The sequence below is a fragment of the Diprion similis genome, chromosome 10 (assembly GCF_021155765.1).
Source record: "Diprion similis isolate iyDipSimi1 chromosome 10, iyDipSimi1.1, whole genome shotgun sequence".
Lineage (NCBI taxonomy): Eukaryota > Metazoa > Arthropoda > Insecta > Hymenoptera > Diprionidae > Diprion > Diprion similis.
Genome location: NC_060114.1, coordinates 13,839,049 through 13,850,822, shown reverse-complemented (window position 1 = coordinate 13,850,822; position 11,774 = coordinate 13,839,049).

The window sequence follows — 11,774 nt, the reverse complement described above, 5'->3', positions numbered from 1 at the left end:
ATCTCTCGGATATTCGGGGGTTGCGCTTATTACTTTCGCTCGTGTTTGTGTTGGTATATATATGCGTATACGTAATATACGTTTACATATAAACTCACGATGTTCGGAGATCCGGGGACTTCGTTTGGGATGTAAAGAAAGAGCTCGAAGATGAAAGGAACCTTGGTTAAGAAGAGATCTTTGTTTTCCTACCGCTACCATCATCCATCACTTGGCGACGCGAGTCGCGAGTTTTTCTACCCCCCCCCCCCCCCCCCCCCCCCGGAGGCTCGAGATAGTCAAGATTCTAGATTTCTTTACCGACGCCCCTTAATTCCCGCGGTGTTGAGTAAACAGACAATTATACGAAGTGTAGAAACTTATCCGAACGTCCGAAATTAACCTGTACAAACATTTTTTTTTCAACGACTTCGGAGAGGTCTGATTCATCCTAAAACAATCATTTTCATCAAGCGTGTATCATGGTAATCGTTCTTAACTCTGATAAAAAATGAATTGAAGTAAACGGACAGCAATTTCTGCACGAGGTAGTTAAAATATCAATCGCAGAGCCGTGTCGTTTTATTTGCGGGTGAATCGGGCGCGGTTCAATTAGTGAGAAAAATGAAGGATGGGTCGGTATGGCGGCGTGGCGGGCGGAGAGGGTCTATTACGCACGTGCGTCCGTTGTCGCGCGTCTAGTGCGAGGCATAAACCGCGGCGTAAACGAGAGCTTATAAAACGCCAGGACAGTGCGGCCGTGCGCCGCGTGACAGATGTCGTTTATTAACTTCGTCTCTAATCCGTCGCGTTGTCCAGCTCCGTTCATCCGCGATGCTCTGAACAATAAATTCGCGCTTCCGACTGAAATGGTAGATAAGAAAGTCCGTGAAGGAACTGTATTTTCGGTAAAAAGAATTCGAAATCTGGCGTCATCATGGCCGCCACGGGTCGTTGCGCGCTCCACCTCACGACTTTGGCCCTCGTGTGTCACTCGACGTTTCATAAATTCGAAGAAGTTGAAATCTTAGGCGATTCTACGGCTTTGGCACGATTGAAAACTGTTTACACAACTTAGTTTCTGAGACTCGCATAACCCTCAACAACGAAAGAACATTTTTACGTCCCTTTACTGCAGAGCCGTCTCTATGTAAGTGTTGTTATTTCGGATCACAGGTCTGAGATTGAAAATGAACATCTTGTCTAACAATAAAAGACGTAAAGCGATATGAACATAATGGAGTTGTGGTTAGATTATGCTGGATTAGGTTAGGTTAGGCTTTGTAGTAGTCTCTTTGGGCAGAGCTACGCGCTGGTATGCGATATGAATGTACAATATATCTGTCCAAATGTGTATACAATTGAACCATTACGGATGGATGATCGGTTTGGTTGAGGCACGCTCCTCTCACCGGACAGGCAACCGCTCACTGTAATAATTTCAAACTCCGTGTGGTCACCGCAGTTGAATGGTAAAGAATTGACCTTTGGCGGCTCGGGTCGCTGCTACCAATCACAGAGTCATCAATATCACGGATATACGTTTTACGTGGTACGTATTACGGAGCGCATACGTCACTCGTGACAAGGTGTATGAAGGAGCATCGGTAAGCATTTATTTATCACCAGAAAGACCCCGGTAAGAACATTTCTCATATTCGTATAGCCGCGGTGCTTAACTATGACGAACAACTGTTGTGTATTACACGGGTATCAAGGCTGCAACGAATAAGCTCAGCTCGACGAATGACGGTTGAATTTTCGACACGCCAGAACCGCCTACAAATCTCGGTCAATTTTCTCCCGAGGGACAGTTTTCCTTTCTCCCTCCCTTCACTTTGAGATTTAAAAACCGCTTTTGGGGTGATTCGCGGCAAAGTTCAGACGACGTTCGTGCGAAAAATGGCGACGAGGAATCGTTCGCGAGAACCAGTAGTTTGCCTGCAGGGTGACGGGGCAAAACGCGGAGATGACCGAGACATCAATCTTCGCGGCTTTTGCTTTTTGTCAACCTTCGAAATAGAAAAAGGAAGAAAGAGGGTGAAAGAAAAATATATACCCTACTAGAAGGGGGACAACGGCCGATTGTGAGAGGGAAAAAATCTTGCATCACTCCCATACTTTCTCCCTCATCAAATGTCTCTCTCACGCTGCAATGCGGTACGATTAACATTTTTCGACTTCCTGTTATCGGACAGTGAAGAATTGGAGAATCAGCTAACCGAAGAGACGACAAACTCGCTTAACCAGCTACAAACTTATTATAGTTGAGAAGTCGAAAGGTAGATGATCTAAAGTTATGTTCATGTAAAACACATTTTTCAGTGATCAATCACCAATTCTCGTTAATTATACAGTATTCGATGCACTGTGCGACGTTTTTATCAGGTAAAATGCCAACTTTTATGAAATTCAATATTCTGGTCGTTGAAAAACGCTTTTTCTTTTAACGAATTTTACTATTTGATTTTTATTTCGTTTCCACGTTACATATCGACGAAATGACTTTGTACTACAAACTACGCATCAAGCAAACTTGAAGACAGGCATAGATATATATTTGATCAAAATTAGTCACTAATTAAGTTCAGCAGAAGTCAGTTGGACAAGATAAGTTTGTTACCTGAAAAATGTGTTTTTTTTTTTTTATTGCGAGCCGTCCTTTAATTTACCGATAACCCAGTGATCTCCAGTGATAATCCAATTCACCGAGGTTTCACCGGTTAGCAAGTATATCTAGGACGATTAGGGGATGAAGTGAGATGAGATTAGATAAGAATTTTAGCACTGACTTTGACCAGGAGTGAAAATCCGGACAAAGGTATAGAAGAATGCGTAACAAAGCTGAATATAATAAATGCGGGGCAGTTATTTTGACGTAAGGTAAGAAAGAAAGAAAGAAAGAAAGAAAGAAATAAAAAAAAAAAAAGAAAGAAAATTCGTTCCTTCACCAAGGAATTATATGGTCGCCTTGTAAGGTCGTAAGTTCAAAGATCGAGTGTCGGTTCGACCGCAGAGCTCGAGGTCGTAACTTGAAAGTTTTATCGCGGCATTCCTCGAAGAGTCAAACGTCGCGACGACGTCGCGTCGGGCAAAGGCACACGTCGAATTCCGCACCCACAAGCCCTCGGTCTCGTCCAGAGATGTCCGAAGTGTCGCTGCGTGCGTCTACTACGTCTGCATGCGTCTGCTGCAGGATAAGAGTAGATATACAAGTAATAAGAGGAATAAAATAAGGAGCCACTCCTCACGTGCGTCTTCTCTCACTCCAAAGCACCGAACTCGAAATCCTCGGAGTTTGTGAACTCCTAACCCATGTCCGAGTCCCCAGGACAGCAGGAGCTACTCCTTGCCTACCTGCCCGCCAACGTAGGTACACACGTAGGTAGGTTACACACGTGTAAGGGCATTTTTCATGCCGCGACAGCATAAAGGCATAAAGGCGTCAACTGGTGCCTCCCGACCGTGTCGCGACCGACTCTCGCCTCGGCGAGTTCCTGGGCTCTACGAAATTCGTTCCGTTGTACTGTGAAGTCTGGCTGCCTGGCAGGCCAGTTTTACGCCGCAATTGCGATTCGAATTGTGCACCCACCACTCTTTCTGCTTCTGCTTCTGCTGCTGCTGCTGCTGTGCAGTGAATATATATTTTGCCTTTTTATTTTTCTTCTTTTTCCTTTTTTTACTTTTCTTCTTTCGTCTTGCTTTCTTTCTCTATTTCGCAACTTTTTTCCCGCGCTGCACAACGAAACGAAACGAAACGAAACGAAACGAAACCCAGGCGCTCTTGACGCTTTCAGCGTAATTATTTTTCACCGCCCCGTCGCCTTGCTATTGCTCTGTTCATTGCTGTACGGATCTAGGTATGTGTATAGGATACCCACTTCACGCCTGCGAAATATATAACGAATAAAAGATGTAGGGAGAGAGGAGAGGCGAAATAGAAGTGAATATTCGCTGGAATAACTACACCGTAGGAAACTACTATACTGACAATCTCCTTCCGTAAACTGCATTGTATCTACACGGTTAGAAAACAAAAAACATTTTTGGTTTGATTTAACCGTTTTTTAATGAAATCAAATTAAATGTTTATGTGATAATTTAAATGGTAAAATTACAACAATTTGTGTCATATTTATTAACAGAAATTTTATAAATATCTTAAACATAAAGTGGACCTGCTGGGACTTTACATTTAGTTAAATTTTTTTTTACCTTATATGCGTGAAAAACGCGATTATAATAATACTTGGTCACATTAATTCGACGAGGAATAAAACTTCAACGGATCTTTTGAGATGTGTGCCACAGCTGTTCGGTATATTACAAGTAAGAAGAACTTTTTTATTTTATAGATATTTCGAATCTACATTGCATATATTTTATACGGAGAATTCCATGCGAACTTAAACAACGTCTGATTCTTACCATTTCTTATTTTTTGTTTAAAAAACTTTCTGAAATTGTTCCAGTTCCGAAACTGTGTCCTAAATTTTTTTACAGATTTTTTATTCAACTGATCAATTATTTATAAATATTTGAAGTGATTTTGAAAAAATTCTTAAAATATTCTCAGTAATTGTATTTTTTATTCCAAACATGTCGAGACTGGTCCCATGATGGGCCGATTTTTTCCATTTATTTTCAGCATTTTCAATTTCTTTGTTTAACCAAATACATCGTATCTTTGTCTATTTATCGGCACATTCAATTTTTTTTATTTTTATCAAGATTACAATGAAAACGGTCTAGAAATGTTCTAAGTGAAAAATAAAAGCTTAGTGAATTATTTTGGGGAATTTTTAGACCGTTTAAACAATGTTTCAGGTGATCAAAAAAATTCGAAGTGTTAAGAAAAAAAAAAAAAAAAAAATGGATCCGGTGTTGGAATATTTGGAAAATAAAATACAATTGTTGAAAATTTTAAAAACGATCCTTTTCAAAATCAGTTTCAATATTTATAAATAATTGATCAGTTGAATAGAAGGTCTGAAAAAATGTAGACTACTTAGATACTGTTTCAGAGTTGGAAAAATTGTGAGGATAAGGCTGAAGCAAAATTTTTTCTATATTTTTTAGAAAAATATTCCAAACGCTTGTTGCAAACGATTCTTGATTGAATAAAAATGACACGAATGTGCTTGCGAGAGAAAATCAAGTTCCGATTGCTCCGTGCAACAGCTGCGACACGAAAGTGTTGGCATGCAGAAGGTCCAGCAGGGATTACGGTAGCAGCTTACGGTAGCGTGTCAGCGCGCGTAGAGGCAACCGCAAATTAATCTTTTGGTAAAAATTCGCGTCGGCACTAAGTTTGAAAAGCTTGAAAGCGGCGACGGTGTCGGCGGCGATAGTAAGAAAACCGCTACGGCCGTCCGCGTCGCTTAATCGAGGTGCCGACCTTCGCCCTCGCCAAGTCGTTCTCGGGGTCTCTTTATTATTTACTTATTTACGCAACATTCAATTACACGCTTGAAAACCACAAAACTTCACTTTGCCGCCTCTGCAAATATGTCGCAAAAATTCTCTAACATCCGCAAAGTGTCGTACAACTAAATTCGTTCGTTTTTTTTTTTTTTTTTTGAAAATATTATTCTCTCGTTTTTTCACATCGCGGAATGACGTTGCAGTCACGATATACGCAGATGATCTTCATCGTTACTCTAGGAAAGTAATACAATCAAGGATTAAAGATTAAATAAATATATTAGAAGAATAACAGACATTGCAAAATTGCAAGATGAACATAAGGACTTTAAATTTTTTACTGACACGATGGTTGATATTACCTTCTTAATACTGTAACCCTTACGGCAACGAAAAGGGGGCAAAACTACCTTTATTGAGGATTATTATTTCCACCATGAACATAACAGGTATACCTACACATGTGAGAGAACCACGTGCTTCAGGCGGGTCAATCCAATTTTGTATCTCTCTCTTACGTGTATGTAAGAGAGTAGAATAGGGCACGAAGAAGAATGAAATTGATAATACCTACCACCGTCACGTTTCTCTCCCACCTTTTACCCCGGCTTTCCCGATCTCTCTTTCACCCTCTAAGAGGTTTTTCCCCTTCCCATCATAGCCCGGGGGGTGAGATGGTACCGACAATAATCTCGCTGTAAACATCTAGTAACAACATAATTGCTTGTTCGAAGTCACCCGGCGAGTTTTAGGCAGCGTGCGACGAGACTAACAGAGCCGCAGACGCGTCTTGTGGTGAGAGTGAGAGTAAGAGAAGGAAGGAGAGAAAGAGATGAGAGCGAAAAAAGGAAAAGGAAAGCATAACCGCTCGGGTATCCGGCGCCACCCCTCTTGCCCGGGGTCTATTTAAATTGGCGACTTTTCGGTCAACAATCGACCCTTCCTGTACCAACGCAACGGCCTTCGTCGCAGTTCGCACACACACCGTCGTCGGCTTGTTACACGTCGACGTTCCGTCCTGCAGGACTGCGACTGCGAAGGCTCCTCCGCCCTCCGACACCCCGGGGGCACGGCGTAATGGTCACGGGGTTGAAAAGGAATCCTCGCGGTAACCCGGTGCCGAGGTTTCACCCAGGAGTCCCGTCCCCCTTCCATCATCCATCCACCTCTGACCCATCCGAGGAAAGGGAAAAAGAAGGGAAATAGTCGCGGAAAACGCCCTCGAAATACGTTACGGATATAAAATCGTTATACCGTATCAAGTTGTTTTTTTTTTTTTTTTTTTTTTTTCGCCCATGTAGAATGTGCAACTCTTCAAAGGGATCCCTTTCGAACTTTTCAAACTCCCGGAATTGTAACCTCGAGCATCCTGATCGACCCTTCTATTCTAGCAACTGCATGTCTGGCGTGCAGGCACGAAGTGTGCCCTTATTTTTTAAAGCTTTCGTTGGATTGGACGGAGTTTGGAAGAACGATAAAGGAGAATCAAGGCGAAAAAACAATTGGATCATCCAAAGATGCTGGATATTATATTGTAAGGTGTGCAAGACTTTCAACAGGGTATGCTGCTACGAATGTGGTTTGATTCTACGGAAATCAGTTTTACAGGAAAAATATTCTACAATCTACAGAATATTTTTTACAGAATTGTTTCTATAGAAATAATCTTCTGTAGAATATTTTCCTGCCGAAAGGAAATCGAGATTTACATGAGAAATAATCTTGCATGACTTATTCTACAGGAGAATTGTTTTTGACAGAATATTTTGTAAGAAAATATTCAGTAGAACAATATTCTTGTAGAATAAATCATACAGGATTATTTCTGATGATAATCTTGAATCCATTTCTGTAAAAAAATATTGTGTAGCACAATTCTCCTGTAGAATAAGTCATGCAGGATATTCCTGATGATAATCTCGAATTTCTTTCTACATGAAAATATTCTGTTGAATAATATTTCTATAGATATATTCTGTAGAACGTAGAATTGATTTCTGTAGAATCGATCCTCCTCCGTTACAACGTACTAACGCAGTTATGGAAAATCCTGAGTAAGGCCTGTGGTACTTTGATCGATATTCGAGAATCAGGGGTATTTCCACACCTGACTGAAGGTGGCATAAAATTACTGCGCATCGTGGTTTAAGGTATATACGGGACATCTAAGGCTTCATGACGCACGCACGCAACCCTCTCGGTAATTGTCCTTCAAGGGGGTGACATGGATATGTCTAGATGTCGCTTTCATTTATAGAGCGGCGGTAAAAGTGATACTTTTTTTTACGATTTCTATTCTATCTGGACACTCGCAAGATGATTTGATTTTTAGATGGTAGGGTAATAACCTGGGATAAAAATCTGCGAATTGCAAAGCGTTTTTTTTTTTTTTTTTCGTTTCTTTCCCTGCTACACCCCGTGAACTGTGCTTGTTCTACTTTCGTTTTATTTTATATTGGCTTTGGTGCGCCGCCGGTGGACATCGAGGATATATTTCCGCGGGGTTGAGGTTATCTTGAACCGCGAGAGAACTGCCAAATCCTGGTAATTTAAATCCGACGTAGGATGCGATAGGAGTATAGCGTTTTACTTTTAAAGTTCCTGCTATAAATCACTCGGTCGGGGCCAGTGGTCAGCCTGGCGTAGATACGGCTGGATAGCTAGCCTATACGCACATACCTAGCCACGTACGTACGTCCCTATAAAATACGTCCAAGCCATTAATCCCGAATAGAAACAAAATATTCAGCTCTCACAAAACGACCGCACGGCAGCAGCAGCCAGCAGCAGCACGCTGCTGGCCTTAATATGAATATAAAAGCAATTCTCTTACTATTATTTATCGCGTTATATGCGAAACCCTTATACCATATACTATGAAAGGACTCCACACTCTCGGAACTGACTGGACGATGTCCGAATACATTAAATCGACCACGAACATCCGAGAGGCTCATACAAATTGTTACGTTCTTCCCTTTTCAGTCCTTTCCCCCCCATTTTTTCTCAACCTCGTACTCTCTCTCTCTTTCTCTCTTTCATTCTCTCTTTCTTGCACACGCACTCGAATCAGTCACTGAAATAATTCTCAAATTTATTCGTTCGTGTATACCAAAAATGGCCGTTGTAGAATGATTCAAGCCACACCTCACGACTTTAACTAGCGCGTTCTGTTTCCCTTTTGTTAGAAACTTCAAAGTACAAGCATTTACCAACTCCTTAGCTCTGGCATGATTACAAAATCTTCGTATACTGTATTCCGAAATTTATACACGGCCGTGATTTGCGACAGACATTTTTTCATCCATGGCGCCGTAACGACTCCATCTTCATTTACGTTCTGATAATTGGTGATCGACCACATTGACCTAGTATTAATTTTATCGCAAACGAGTGTCTACGGTGGTAAATTTTTAGCTTTCAGAGGCTGAATGCCTGACGCAGAGAAAAGACGGGTGCAGGTTGAGATTCATCGCTCGACTGTAAGGAAGACTGGGTAAAACCGTGGCGATAAAATCGAACGAGGTGTAATTTCATAGAGCATGCCGAGATAAAGGACAGAGGTGTTTTGTAGGAAGATCTTGATCTTGCGAATGTACCAGCACCGGGTGCCATAACCATTCGGCCAATTTCGTCTAGCGTCCGAAACGGCCGATCGTCGTCGAGCAATTTCCCGCGGTAATTACGCGGGCAGCAATGTGGTAATTTTGTCAACCACCGTTAGACACCCCGGGAAGATAACTAATCCCTGTAACCGTTGACGTAACCCTTTACGTTGATTACGTCAGCCCCTTTCCCAGAGTCGTTGGACAGGTCGTCACACTTATCTTCTCCACCGAAAGGGAGCCAGATTTCGAGGCTTTGCGCCTGCGGATCCAGCACCTCTCACTTATAATTCCCACAACCCTGAAGCAGTGTCCTCGTCCTGTAAACTTCTCGCATCCCTCTCCCTGGACTGCGGTGGGGATTCAGGATACGTCGGTGCAGCCTTTGCCAGGACTCTGGCTTTGCTCCTGATGGCTAATGCCACTCCTCCTAGTCCTCGTCTTCGTTCCGCGTCTCATCCTCTTTCCACAGTTTGTACCGAAATGGCATCGGCAAGTGCCGCGAGGAGGACTACGTTTTCTTAACGGCACTGTTAATTCCGATTGCGTCTGAGAGAATAGAGAGGAGGGGTGGAAGGGGGTGGGTTGGAAATCCTGATTAGACTCCTGGCCTCCTTTTCCCTGATTAGAATACCCTGGAACGATACCCTGACGACGACGAGAGGAGGACTCCGATTGAAGAAGGCGGGAGTTGGTACGATGCCTTGGATTTCGGGACAAGATATGTAAAACGTATTCGCGTTCTTGTTCGAATCTTTTCTCGATGTCCCGAGACTTGAACTTTTGGAAAGCTGAACCGATTTGCTGTGACCCTCTACTGTTCAATGTACTTGCATTCGACGAAGTGACAGGAAAAGAGAAGAAAGAAAAAACCGAACATTTCTTGTCAAATTGACGGTATTTGTAGGTATGTGGGAAGAGAATTGACGCATTGAATACTGATCACCGAGGGTAGTAGGTATAAGTTGAACGCCGTTCGGCACGCTTCTGAATCGGATAGATGCTCATCGTATAATGTTTTCCCGTTTTACTGCTAAGTTTAGGAAAAGTGGATTTGCAAGTTTAAATCCACTTCGACGGTCCTCCTTCTTCCTGAAGGAATTCGAAAAGTGTCGTTAAATCTTACGATCGGTCTGTGCATGCACGTTCACCCGTACCGTCTACGTGAAGCAACCCGCAAGCAACTGCTCCCAACCCACCTTTACCGATCCACTTTGTACCAAAGCTCCGAAGCTCAGATATGAAGCGCGGCATTTATTCCGCGTCCCGTTATCATAACGCGATATCCTTGATGCTAATACCTGTATAACAGATAATCGAATCGTTGCTTAAAGGAGGAGGAGAGGAGGAGGAGGAGTGAGAAAAGGAAGAGCATACTTTTTCACCCCATGCTGAGATTTCACATTGATAAACTCTCACTCGAAGCGGTGGTGTAGGGTGGTTATAAATATTGATTGCTACATCCAGGGGTGTCCGAAGCCCGAGGCCTTCTCCACTTAGTCACGACCGCGTACATATGTAGGCACGTATCCGCACACGCGTTCAATCGTTCACGTCGGTACCTACACGTTTCATGCACGCACGCATCCGTGTACACGAAAAGTCCTCTCGTTATCCTGCAGGACAAGCGGGTAAACACACTCCGGGCGGGCGAATCGGCCTGGAGCTGAAATCTGTCCGTGTCATCGATGTTCAAGTTAATTGCCATTTCCACGCTCGAATAAATTATAAAATTCAAGGGGGCAACTGGACCTCCACACTCTCACCTAACCAGCAAGCTCTACTCTCGGTTTTTATCCTTCTTTGCGATTATTGTTCAAAATGGTTCCAGCAGATTCGTCTCAATGAAAAAGAGGAAGAATACAATTTGCGGAAGGATTATTTATACCGATCTAATCCGGAGTTGCTTCTAGGATCTGTAATTGACGTCTGAAATGTTCGTTACCGATAACGTTCATTGAACGTGTACGCTGGATACTAGCGTGCAATTTGGAGCTAGATGGATGCCTCTGAACGACGTTATGCCTACGCGTCTATCCGTAGATGGTTTAACGGACGTGCCAAACTGTGTAATTAATCTAAACACGCCGAGTCGCCGTTGCTGTTGCTGCTGGTGGTGGACGTATGGCGGATGGTGGATGGTGGATGGTGGATGGTGGGTAGGGGGGTGATAGGTGCAGGAAAGAGTCGGAAAGAGCGAGAACCTTGGTAATAAATGGCGTCATAACGACTCGGAGCGTAGGTACCATTAAGTTTTTCCTTTGTCAAGTGGCGTCGTCCGTCTTATTGCCAGCTGTGATCATCGCCCCGTCATTTTTCTGGGGTAGTTACCAAGAAGAAATGTAGTAGGTAAGGAAAATAAGATACAAGGATTACAAAGAAGTCGGTATACACAGAGTTTCGTGACTTGGCATTGCTCTCGGTACAGCGCAGCGAAGGAGACTTGGAATATGAACATTCCGTTTTTTGATCCTACTCCTGTTTCGTATGAATAACGCGATGCTATCTCGTAGGACGTGTCCTTTTCTCTGGTAAAATCTGAGGAGAGTCAAACACACGAGTATGTCCATGCACATGGGTGAAAATTGCCGAAAACGATTACAGACACGATTCAAAGTCGGTGCACGGCGACGACGCTCGTCGTTTCTCGGTGAGTTTACAGTTAAAAATCTTCGTCTCGGAGCAATTCACTTTGGGTGAATCGCGGAAGGTATACGTATACTACGTACTCCATACCTACCTATATTAGATAGAAAATAAAGAGAG